The sequence below is a fragment of the Helianthus annuus genome, chromosome 2, assembly GCF_002127325.2.
Source record: "Helianthus annuus cultivar XRQ/B chromosome 2, HanXRQr2.0-SUNRISE, whole genome shotgun sequence".
In the NCBI taxonomy this organism is placed as follows: Eukaryota; Viridiplantae; Streptophyta; class Magnoliopsida; order Asterales; family Asteraceae; genus Helianthus; species Helianthus annuus.
In genome coordinates, this window is record NC_035434.2 from 63,847,411 (window position 1) to 63,858,656 (window position 11,246).

Consider the following 11,246-nt stretch of genomic DNA (forward strand, 5'->3'; position numbering starts at 1 on the left):
GAATGGGTTTTTATGTGATCAAGTATATATAATCAAATTTTAACTAAGCTTGTCATGCCGTTTCATAATTTTCTTATGTTGGTTCTTTTTATCACGACGCTATCGGTTCTAAATTTGTAAAAATATAACCTTGTTAGAACTTGAATTCCCAATTTAACCTAGACAAGTAAAAAGAAAATGAAAATTTTTGAAAAAATTTGGGGTGATTAGCGGTTCCAATAGAGTTTTGTGTAAGGCTTGTTATTAGGACTTGCAAGATTCAAGGTTTTAGCATCCCCCCACACTTAAACACATTGTCCTCAATGTGCCCCAAAAATAAGTTTTTAGGTTGATTGAATGTGTAAAAGGGTATTAAAAGCAAAATTTTATGTTACTGGCATTCTGGACACGGCCCCGTGGTGACCGGGCACGGCCCCGTGTTCAGATGCCAGTGACAAAATTTAGTAAAGAGAAACAGAAGCCAGGACACGGGGGCGTGTTCAGTGAACACGGCCCGTGTCCAGTTACCTGAACTGGGCATTTGCTGCAGATTGTGCAGCACGGGGCCGTGTTGGGTGGACACGGCCCGTGCTGAACTTGCTGTAATGAAGAAATTTTTGTCGGATGGCCCTGTTTTCGTGCATGGGGTGATGTTTCTCGTTTCCCTTGTTATCCTTTACCATCCCAAGTGTGTTTTATTCCTGCAAATTAAAATTAAACTAAAAATTATTCTATACTAAGGATAGTTCCGCGAAATGCCTCCGTGGTGCGCCACGTTTATAAGGGTCCTTGGCTAGACCCAAAGTGAGGTCATATATTTCCCGAGCGGGATGTTTTGCATCCCATGTTGCACCGTCAGAGAGCATAATCCAAACTCGAATCAATGACCTTCATGTAATTGACCGGGGCATCGTCCTCTACTCTCTTCCCAACCCCAAACTTCACTTCCTTATCCCCAAACTTCAAAGTAAGTGTTCCATCATTCATGTCTACCACTTCTTGCGCGGTGGCTAGAAATGGCCTCCCTAGTATGAGGGGGACTTCGATGTCCTCTTCCATATCTAGTATGACAAAGTCGGCCGGGTAGAAGAAATTGTCGACTTTGACCAATAGATTTTCAGCGACACCTTGCGGGTATTTGACGGATCTGTCGGCAAGTTGTATACTCATCTTGGTAGGGCTTGTTTTTCCTAGGCCGAGTCGTTTGAACATTGATGCAGGCATGAGGTTAATGCTAGCCCCAAGGTCGGCTAGTGCATTACGAATGGGGGATTCCCCGATCGAGCAAGGAATTGTGAAGCTTCCAGGATCAATCTTCTTTTGTGGGAGTTTATTGAGTACGAGGGCGGAGCATTCTTCGCCTAAGTTAACTAATTGCAGTGATTCAATTTTTCCTTTTATGAGTGAGGAAGTCCCTCATGAATTTTGAGTATTTAGGCATTTGAGTTAGGACTTCGATAAAAGGAATATTAACATGCAATTGTTTTAGTAGATTTTCGAATTTTGGGAATTGCTCATTGGTCTTTTGACGAATTAACCTACCGGGGTATGGAACTGGAGGAGCCTTGGTAGGCTCTTGAATTAGAGGAGAAGCCTTCTCTTGTTGGGGCGGTGTTGTGCTTCCCTCAGTTGGCGGTGGTGGAGCTTCTTCGAAACCCACGGTACGGTTTCTTAATGTTATGAGATGGACTTGTGCTTTTGGGTTTGTTTCGATATTACTTGGTAACGCGCCTTGTGGTCTCTTGGAGAAATTTTGAGCTAATTGATTTATTTGTTTTTCAATGTTTTGTATACTAGGTTTGATTCCTAAAATTCGATTCCAATTGTTGAAATCCATCCGAGTTTTTCTTTTCAGTGTCGGAGATGAGGCGAGATACAGTATCTTCAAGCCTTTCTCGTCCACCTTGTTGTTGAGGGAAATTTTGTGACTCATTTCTTGGTTGTTGAAAGTTTGTTCGTTGGTTTAGATTTTGTTGGTTGCTACTATTACCGGGTTCTCTCCAACCAAGGTTAGGGTGGTTACGCCATCCTTGGTTGTAGGTACCCGTTGGAGGACCCGACGGCCTAGGTCTATTATCAATGTAGTTTACCGACTCTGGTTGATCATCTGTTTCTTTCATACAGCTCCAATTTTCATGTGGCCCACCACACCCTTCACAAGCCATAACCGAGACCGTTTTTTGTCATTTCTAACTTTTTGATTTTTGAAGAGAGGGCCTCGATTTGGGCTTGTAAAGAAGTGCTTTCATCAACCTTATGGGCGCCCGGGGCAATAGATTTATATCCTCGGGGAATGTGCCACTGAAAATTGGTTTAAGCAATTTCCTCAATTTGATTGTATATTTCATGTGGGCGACGATTACCTAAAAGTCCCCCGGAGCTAGAGTCAAGTGTTTGTCTTGTGTGTGGCAATAACCCATTGTAGAAAGTGGATACTTGTTACCATACCGTAAGACCATGATGAGGACACTTTCGCAATAACTCCTTGAACCTTTCCCAAGTTTCATATAAGGATTCCCCATCCTCTTGTGAATATGTATTAATTTCAGTCATTAATTTAGCCGTTTTAGCGGGAGAGAAATACTTATATAGAAACTTTTGGGCTAGTTCATCCCAGGTGTTTACCGAACCAACTGGGAGGGCGTTGAGCCAAGCTTTTGCTGGGTCTTTTAGTGAAAATGGAAACATTCGAAGGCGGACGGCGTCATTTGATGCTCCATTGATCTGAAAAGTATCACATATTTCTAAGAAATTAGTAATATGTAGATGGGGATCCTCGTCCGCAAGCCCATGGAAGGTTGCGGAGTTTTGAAGCATTTATATCAAATGTGGCCGAAGTTCGAAGTTGTTAGCTTCAACATTCGATGCATTGATAGCGGCGCCGAGATTACCCACGGTGGGTCGTAGGTAATCCATGAGGGTACGTTGGTCCGCCATTGGAAGTGGGTCCCCCAGAGCCTTCTCTCAGTTTTTAGCTTTAAGTCTTTTTCTGAGAAAGCGTTCGGGTTCTTCTAGAGGGTCTTTTATGTCTCTACTAGAACTGGAGCTCATACACTACGTAGAAAGTTCAGATGTGGTGTCTGGTTCCAAGTCCTGCAATAAAAACAGAAAAGACTGTTGGTCAGGAAGTTCACCACGGCCCAGTTCTTAGTGAACACGGCCCGTGGTCGGGGATACAGCGATTGTTTTCCGGATCCCTGTTACTGGAAAGTTGGACACGGCCCCGTGTTGCACCGACACGGCCCCGTGCTCAGCTCTCTGTAACTCGGAAAATAAAAATTGCTAGTGACACTGCTAGGCACGGCCCGTGTCCGACCAGGCACGGCCCATGCTGAGCTCTACAGAAGCTGAAAAATTAAGAAAATCCTAAAAAAACTAAAAAGAAAATATAAAAAATGATTAGGCCGCTGACTCCTAACTTTCTTAAAATCCTTGTGTCCCCGGCAGCGGTGCCAAAAACTTGATGTGTGCGTGGTGCTATATATTTTAGGTGTATATTTTAAGCCCTTTTTACACTTTTTAGCCAAGTTTTAAATTTATAAACACGATATTCACTAACACTAAACACACATATGGGCAAGTGCACCCATCGTGGACGTAGTATAGTGTTGGTAAGATACCGAGGTCGTCCAAGGACACAAGAGCTTTTAGTACCGGTTTATCCTCAACGTCTAATCAAATCAAAATGTTAGAAAAAGGTTTTTAAACTAGAAAAATAAAACTAACTAAAATGCTGAAAAGTAAAATAAAAGTAAAAACAGATAGACAAGATGAATCACTTGGATCCGACTCGTGTGTAGTATAACCTTTGATTATTTTCGCACTTTTGCACTTGTTTAAGAGATTATCTTAGTTATTGTAGTAGGCCCCTCTTTTGAAGGCGACGTTACCCTCAACCCAGTAGTTTGAGTCAGCAAGGATACAATCCTAAAGGGTCGGATTATTGAAAGATAATTAATTAAGTTATTAATGCATAATGTGGTAGGCCCCTCTTTTGAAGGCGACGTTACCCTCGGCTAAGTAGTCTGAGTCAACAGGGATACAGTCCTAAGTAGCCGGGTTAAAGTTTTAATAGTAGTTTAACTTATGAGGGGGTCAAAGAGTTTGGACCCCCGCCATCCAATACCGTTGGGTATTGAAGGAGATCCTACTAAATTTGACACAGGTCCTTTGCAGGATCTATACACTGAACAATGGCAAGACTCTTACCAAACCGTTCCCTTAACCCCCGACCAGGTAGCCAACATACCTCCATATAGACCGTGGAGATATGAATGGTGAAAATCTTTTATTTTATATAGACAGTAAAATAATGCCAAGACACCACGGACAAACGATAAGGAAGAATCACCTTCAACATAAGAAACTAGTAATTAAAGTCATTAATACAAAACCAATTAAAAAGTGCAAAAGATTAAAAATAAAAAGTATTACACTAAACACTTGTCTTCACCAAGAGATGTAAGAGACTTAGGCAAACATGGCCTTTGATTGTCAAGAACTATTACGATCAATCTTGGATCCCGAGACGACTCACACACTCTATGATGGACAATGGATGATGGTGGTGGATGATGGTGTTGTGATGGTGGTGGGTGAAGTATGAGAGAGGTGGTGTGCCAAGGGATGGGTTGCAAGAGCTCTAAGCACTCCTATTTATAGGCTGAACAGAAGCTCGGGCACGGCCCGTGTCCACTAGGCACGGCCCCGTGCCCATCCGACTCTCTCTCTCTTCATTAATTGCAATTTCATTAAATGCGTCTGCAACAGTTGACCACGCCCCCGTGTCCACTGAGCATGGCCCCGTGGTGGGCAATAGAAGCTTCTATCACTTTGTCTTTTCTGCTGACACTTGGGCACGACCCCATGCTCACTGAGCACGAGGCGTGTTCAGTCTTCTGTCTTCTTGTTTTGCTTGGGAAGATGCTGTCGGGAGGTCGGGCATGCCACGTTTGTTCCTTTTCTTGTATTTATGTCAGATTTAGCTGCCTTTTTGCTTCTTTTGTTTATTTGAGCTCATTTGACATGAAAATACAAAAGGAAGACAAAAGCACACTTTTTTCAACATTAGTATTAAAAAAGGGTTAGTTTTATGCCACGATTGATGTAATTTATATGTTGCATTTTGTGCACATCAGTTATCTGACCAATTACTAATAAAGTATAACTAAAATTGGCCCCAATATGCAAAAATTAACCCACTAAAGCTATTAGGTTCAAGCTATAACCCAAATTGACCCGTCATGAAATAGAAACCCTTCTCACATGTCTCATTCTTTGTTAACAAAAGGCTATTTAATCCTTAAAGAGAAGTATAATGGCCTTTTCTTTTTGCATTTTAGAACAATTAATTTTTTTTCAATAATAGATTTATAGTGATTAAAACTTAATGTTCAACCAATATTAATTAAAAAAAGACTTACTGTTACATCTTGAACTGAAGGTGATTCGTTGAGATCAAATGGATTTGATAACTTTGATGGATGTACAAAAGGTGGCACATGCTGCAACAATTAAAAAACACAACTAATTTTCACACCACTACTTCTAATCATACTAAAAACTAACAAATTATATCAACAAATGTTTGTAACAAACTTAAATTAGAAATGACAATAAAGTAATCTTAAACATGTATTTTCAAGGATGGATATAGCATTATCATTGTACATGTCCTACATCAGGTAAATAATATATAGTTATGCTAACATAATTCAAAAGTTGAAAGACGTAAAGAAAACTGCATTTATTTCTCACTAGAGGCACAATTTGAAAGTTATTAACACAAACAAAGTTATCAGCACACGCTTTGTATTGGCGAGATCGAGATCTCAAACGTTAACACCAACGATTTCAACACCCAATTAATGAAGCTTGCAACTTTAGGTTGTTAACAAACAAATTTAGCTAATTAGAAAATCCAGAAAACTTCATACAAATTGTCTAACAAATTACATAATTAAAAATGACCTAATTTGAAACATATTACAATACATGGCTTGAGAAAAAAACAAAAGTACAGAACTCAAAATGTGCCATTTTAGCAACAATTAAAGAGGCTATCACAACATCAAATCAAGAACAACATGAATACCAAACCATCAAAATAGCAATAAGACAACATTATTGAAACAAACATGAATGTTCAAAACCCTAATTGCGATACAATCGACCAAATATTTTCGCAATATAAAAACAAAATCTAGTACACGGAGGTAAAAATCAGAATAATATATCATTCAAATGGCATAAAAATTTATTAAAACTTATTATCAAAATCAATTTTGTAACTTATTTCCAAAATTATAGATTTAAGTTCAAATTTTATGATTTTATTAGTTCCTAGTTTATAATACTTCAAAAAAATCTCAATCACATTAATTTCAAAGTTCCCATATTTTATTAGAATTCAAACTTGTAACTTATTTCCAAATTTATAAATATAAGTTCAAATTTTTAAAATTTTAAGATTTTATTGGTTCCTAATTTATGATACTTTCCAAAAATTTTCTCAATCACATCAATTTCAAATTTCTCATATTTTTATGAACGAAACAAACCAAATTAATTCACTACAATTTAGGAAACCTTGAACATTAAAATCTGAGCTCTAGTAAACAAACTTGGTAGTTTGAGCAAACCGCCTATTTATATATTTATTTTACTTATGTATACATGCACATAGTTATTTAATACAAACAAATTTTAAGTTGATAAGTGCAATAAATCATGTAAACACATCCTATCTCTCCCATTACATATTGTAAGCATGACACATATATTGAAAAAATTCGTATCTTTTATCTAATAAATGATTCTATAAAATGCATGTGTTGAAACCACATTCTCCCCCACACAACATTTCCCGTTCAAGTATCATATCAGTTACATATTTGATTACCTATTAAATTTATTATCAAAATCAAATTTGAAACTTATTTCCAAATTTATAGATATAAGTTCAAATTTTAAAAAAATTAAAATTTCATTAGTTCCTAGTTTGTGATACATTTTCAAAAAACAAAATACTCAATCACATTAATTTCAATTTTCTGACATTTTATTAGAAATTAAATTTGAAACTTATTGCCAAATTTATAGATATAAGTTCTAATTTCAAAATTTTTAAGATTTCATTAGTTCTTAGTTTGTGATACTTTCCATAAAAAATTCTTTATATCACATTAATTTCAAATTTCTCAAACTTTATCAGAAATCAAATTTGTAACTTATTTCAGAATTTATAGATAGAAGTTCAAATTTTTAAAATTTTAAGATTTCATTGTTGTCTAATTTGTGATACTTTCCAAACATTTTATTAGAAATCAAATATGTAACTTATTTCCAATTTTATAGATATACGTTCAAATTTTCAAATTTTAAAATTTCATTGGTTCCTAATTTTGTGATACTTTCCAAAAAAAATTTCTCAACCACATTAATTTCAATTTTCTCGCATTTTATCAGAAAATTATTTATTAGTTATTTCAAATTAAAAAAATTTTAAGATTTTATTAGTTCTTAGTTTGTGATAGTTTTAGAAAAAAAATGTCAATCACATTAATTTCGTATTTCTCACATTAGTTTGTGATACTTTTAGAAAAAAAATGCCAATCTTAATTTCAAATTTCAATCAGTCAGAGGGAAGAGCCTTATAAAGCAAGCAATTGAAAATAAAGTATAATTAAACAAAAAATAATAATAAAAGGAATTTAATGAAAACAAAAAAGATACATATGATTGATGTTAGAAATTATCAATTACCATAAGAAATTCATCGGCTCTATTCAAATGCCTACAGAAAGATGGCTCCCTGATACTGATTAGAAAAATATAAGATATTAATAAACAATAAAATGAATAGAAGGAATACAATACAAATTATAAAATTCTAAACACATAAACAAAAAATTTAAAATAAAAATAAACAATTAAAAAAAACAATCATTTAGAACAGACAAATAACATAAACAATAAAAAAGCAACGATTAAAAACACAGATTAAATGAAAATAACAAAACAGATGATATAGAATAATAGATTCAACAAACATAAGAAAACAGATTTTATAGATAAAAGAATTAAAATTTTACATGAAGAAATTCTAACAAACATATTAAACAGAAAAAATACTTAACAAATCATAACAAAAAAAAAATTATACATAATTTCCAAAAATTTATACAGATCTACATATCAAACACAATAATTAAAAGTTATAGTACAAAACATAATATAGAAGATAAACATAAATTACCTTGATGAACTTTCCGTCATATTCAAAACCTACAAACAACGGTTACGAAAAAATAACGAATCAAATTACATATTACAAAATCTCAAATTTCAAAATAAAAAGAAAACAACAATCTGATGGAGTTATTATAAACAAAAATATATTAAGAAAATCAAAGAACTTCTCAGAATATTATTAGAAATTGATATACATTTAGAATATAATGATTAATGGTTCTGAAGATGTACCCTGTCTGTTCGATTCTTCAATGATAACAAAAAAAAATTACAGATTCAAATATTAAGTATTATTAAAGGAATGAAATACATACCGGCGATGTTCGAAGAATCGGTATAAGAGCTTATGAAGAATCGAACAATAGAAAGGAAAAAAAACCCCTAAAATCAGTGATAAGAACAAAAAAATTACAGATTCAAAGATTACGTATTAGAGGAATAACATACATACCATCGATGTTCGAAGAATCGGTATAAGAGCTGATGAAGAATCCAACAATAGAAAGGAAAACAAAAACCCTAAAATCAGTCATAAGAACAAATAAAATTACAGATTCAAAGATTACGTATTAGAGAAATAACATACATACCGTCGATGTTTCAAGAGTCGTTGTTAGATCTGATGAAGAATCGAACGATGGATAGAAAGGTAAAAAAAACCCTAAAATCACAAAGAGTATAAGAGAAGAAAGGTGAATGGGAAAGTTGATCGGTTTGTTCTATTAAATATGGACCAAATAATGAGGACCCGAATTCGTTGCTGGATCCCGTGTCGGGTTATTCAAGGGAAATGCGGAGAATGACCTTTTTGGCGGGAAAATGAGATTTAGAGGCCCTAGGAGGTGGACATGTGTCCCCTAATTAAGGCTTTTATTAGGGTGTATAGATGGAATTTATTTTATGGTAATAAAAATTTTTTTTTGATAAAACCGGTTCCTAAAATACGGTTCCTACCATACTCGGTTGCTACCAATATTCGGTTTCTACCTTACCCAGTTTCCTAGTGGTTGGTTATTTTTAGCAATGCTCGGTTCTAAGCCTGACCTAGTTCCAACAATACATGGTTATTGAACTTGGTACCATTCCAACTTGGACATGGTTTAGAAAAAATACTTGGTTTGTGCACCTCTAGAGAAGGGGGCGATTCGCATAGGATAAGGAAAGCAACCCTAGTTGCTGCTATTGGTGACAGAACACACAAGACTCGTGGCAAAGAACAAGAGTTGAGTTTAATTGTTATAATAGATGTAAATCTTAGATACGATGATTCACAAAAGTGACACTGACAGATTCGTTTTTATTATGAGTGAGTAATTCCTTTATGGTGATCACAGACATGATTATGGTTTGGTATACGTGGTTTAACCTTGATGTGGCGTATTTTTATTTTACACCTAAATATTTATGAAATATGATAACTGAGTTCGTATTATTACTAGTGATTATTATTTGTTATATGTTATTGTTAATTGATGGATAGGTTATCTATATATATTAATAAATGAGATGATTTGGGTCATGTGTCATGTGATGATGGAGCATTTTTGCTTATGTGGCATCTTATGGTGGAGTAGATGGTGATTTTGGGAGGGAATCCATCTCAATTGTCAATACACAAACCAAAATTCTCAATACACAAACCAAATAAGATGTTGGACGCAGGATCCGGATGTTGTCGGGTCGGATTAACGGATCCTTTATATTTCTTTTTTTTTCTCATTCATCTTTCACACCACTCATCCACAAACCCTAAAAAAGATATTTGCTGCTCTCTCTCCCTCCTATCGCCACCCCCAAGATCCCTTATCAGTTTCACAAAATCTCACCTACCGACAATCATCTTCTATCACTTTAATCTAATGGTGTTCTTGATTCTTTGAAGCATTCAATTGAAATTCTCGACCTAAACCCGCTCCGTCGATACAATGTTGGATCCTATATAACTATTATAACCCGTGTACCATTAGAACTTGGAACCCTAATTTCCAGGTTTCTTCCTCTCTGTATTCTCCAAAGAACGCTTATTCAGGATTCAATTTGATAGTTTTCCTCAACAAATCCTTAATCAGGTTTGATCAGTTTTGATTCTTTAATTGTACACAATTGGATTTATTCTAATTTTGATTCATATTCGAAACCCTAATTTACAGATTACTTTTTGCCGCCTAATTATCCACCCACTGATTTCAGTTATGGTGATGGAGATTTGTTAGACCAAATCTTGACTAAACCCTTGAATATCTTTAAAAAATTAGTGTAACTTTATATGTGTATGTATAGAATCAGATCGCAGAGGGGATGGATGATGGTCATTATGTTATTGAGTATGGTGGTATTTAGGATTAGGGTGATAGACATATCAACATTATTTATATAGTATATTAAATTAAACTAGATTTAAATCTCATGTAAATACATGTATTCAATATGGTTATATGCAATTCTTTTAACAATTTCTAGAAAATCTATTTTTTTTTATGTATCAGGTTTAATAAGTTTGCCTTTAAATTATTTAGATGACAAATAAATATGTAGATGGGTAAATAGAGCTATTTAGATTTCAAGCAAACATTGTCATTTTGCTTTTGATTATTGTTGGCTGGTTCTGTGACTATGTTTTTCATCCGCAGTAGTTGAAGTTGGGTTATCAACATCAAACCACATCGTGTGGCGGTTATTGCAAATGCAAGGTGGCTGACTTTTGGACTTGATGTTTGTCTCGGGAAGGAGGTTAGTTTTCAAGTTAGACTGGGTGTTGATATCATGTTTATGTATATATGTATAGGGGTGTTATTTTTATCCGAAACCCGAAACCGAACCCGACCCAATGCCACTCGACCCGAAAAAATATGATATCCAAATTACCCGAACCCAATAAATGGTTAAACCCGAGCCCGATTGACATTATTCGGTTCGGTGGATATCGTATAGCGAGTTATGGTTCAGTATTGCCAAATATCAATGGAAAGCATATTACGTTTTGTTTTTGTGCATTCTTTTCAAAGTAAGTTTCT

At 35.0% G+C, this 11,246-nt stretch overlaps 1 non-coding gene across 1 annotated transcript; it reads left to right on the forward strand.

Annotated features, from left to right (window-relative positions):
* Positions 1–2,431: 2,431 nt before the first annotated feature.
* Positions 2,432–2,538, forward strand: LOC118489782. The gene has a single exon (XR_004887796.1). It is a non-coding gene; the product is annotated as a small nucleolar RNA R71 (small nucleolar RNA).
* Positions 2,539–11,246: the final 8,708 nt, after the last annotated feature.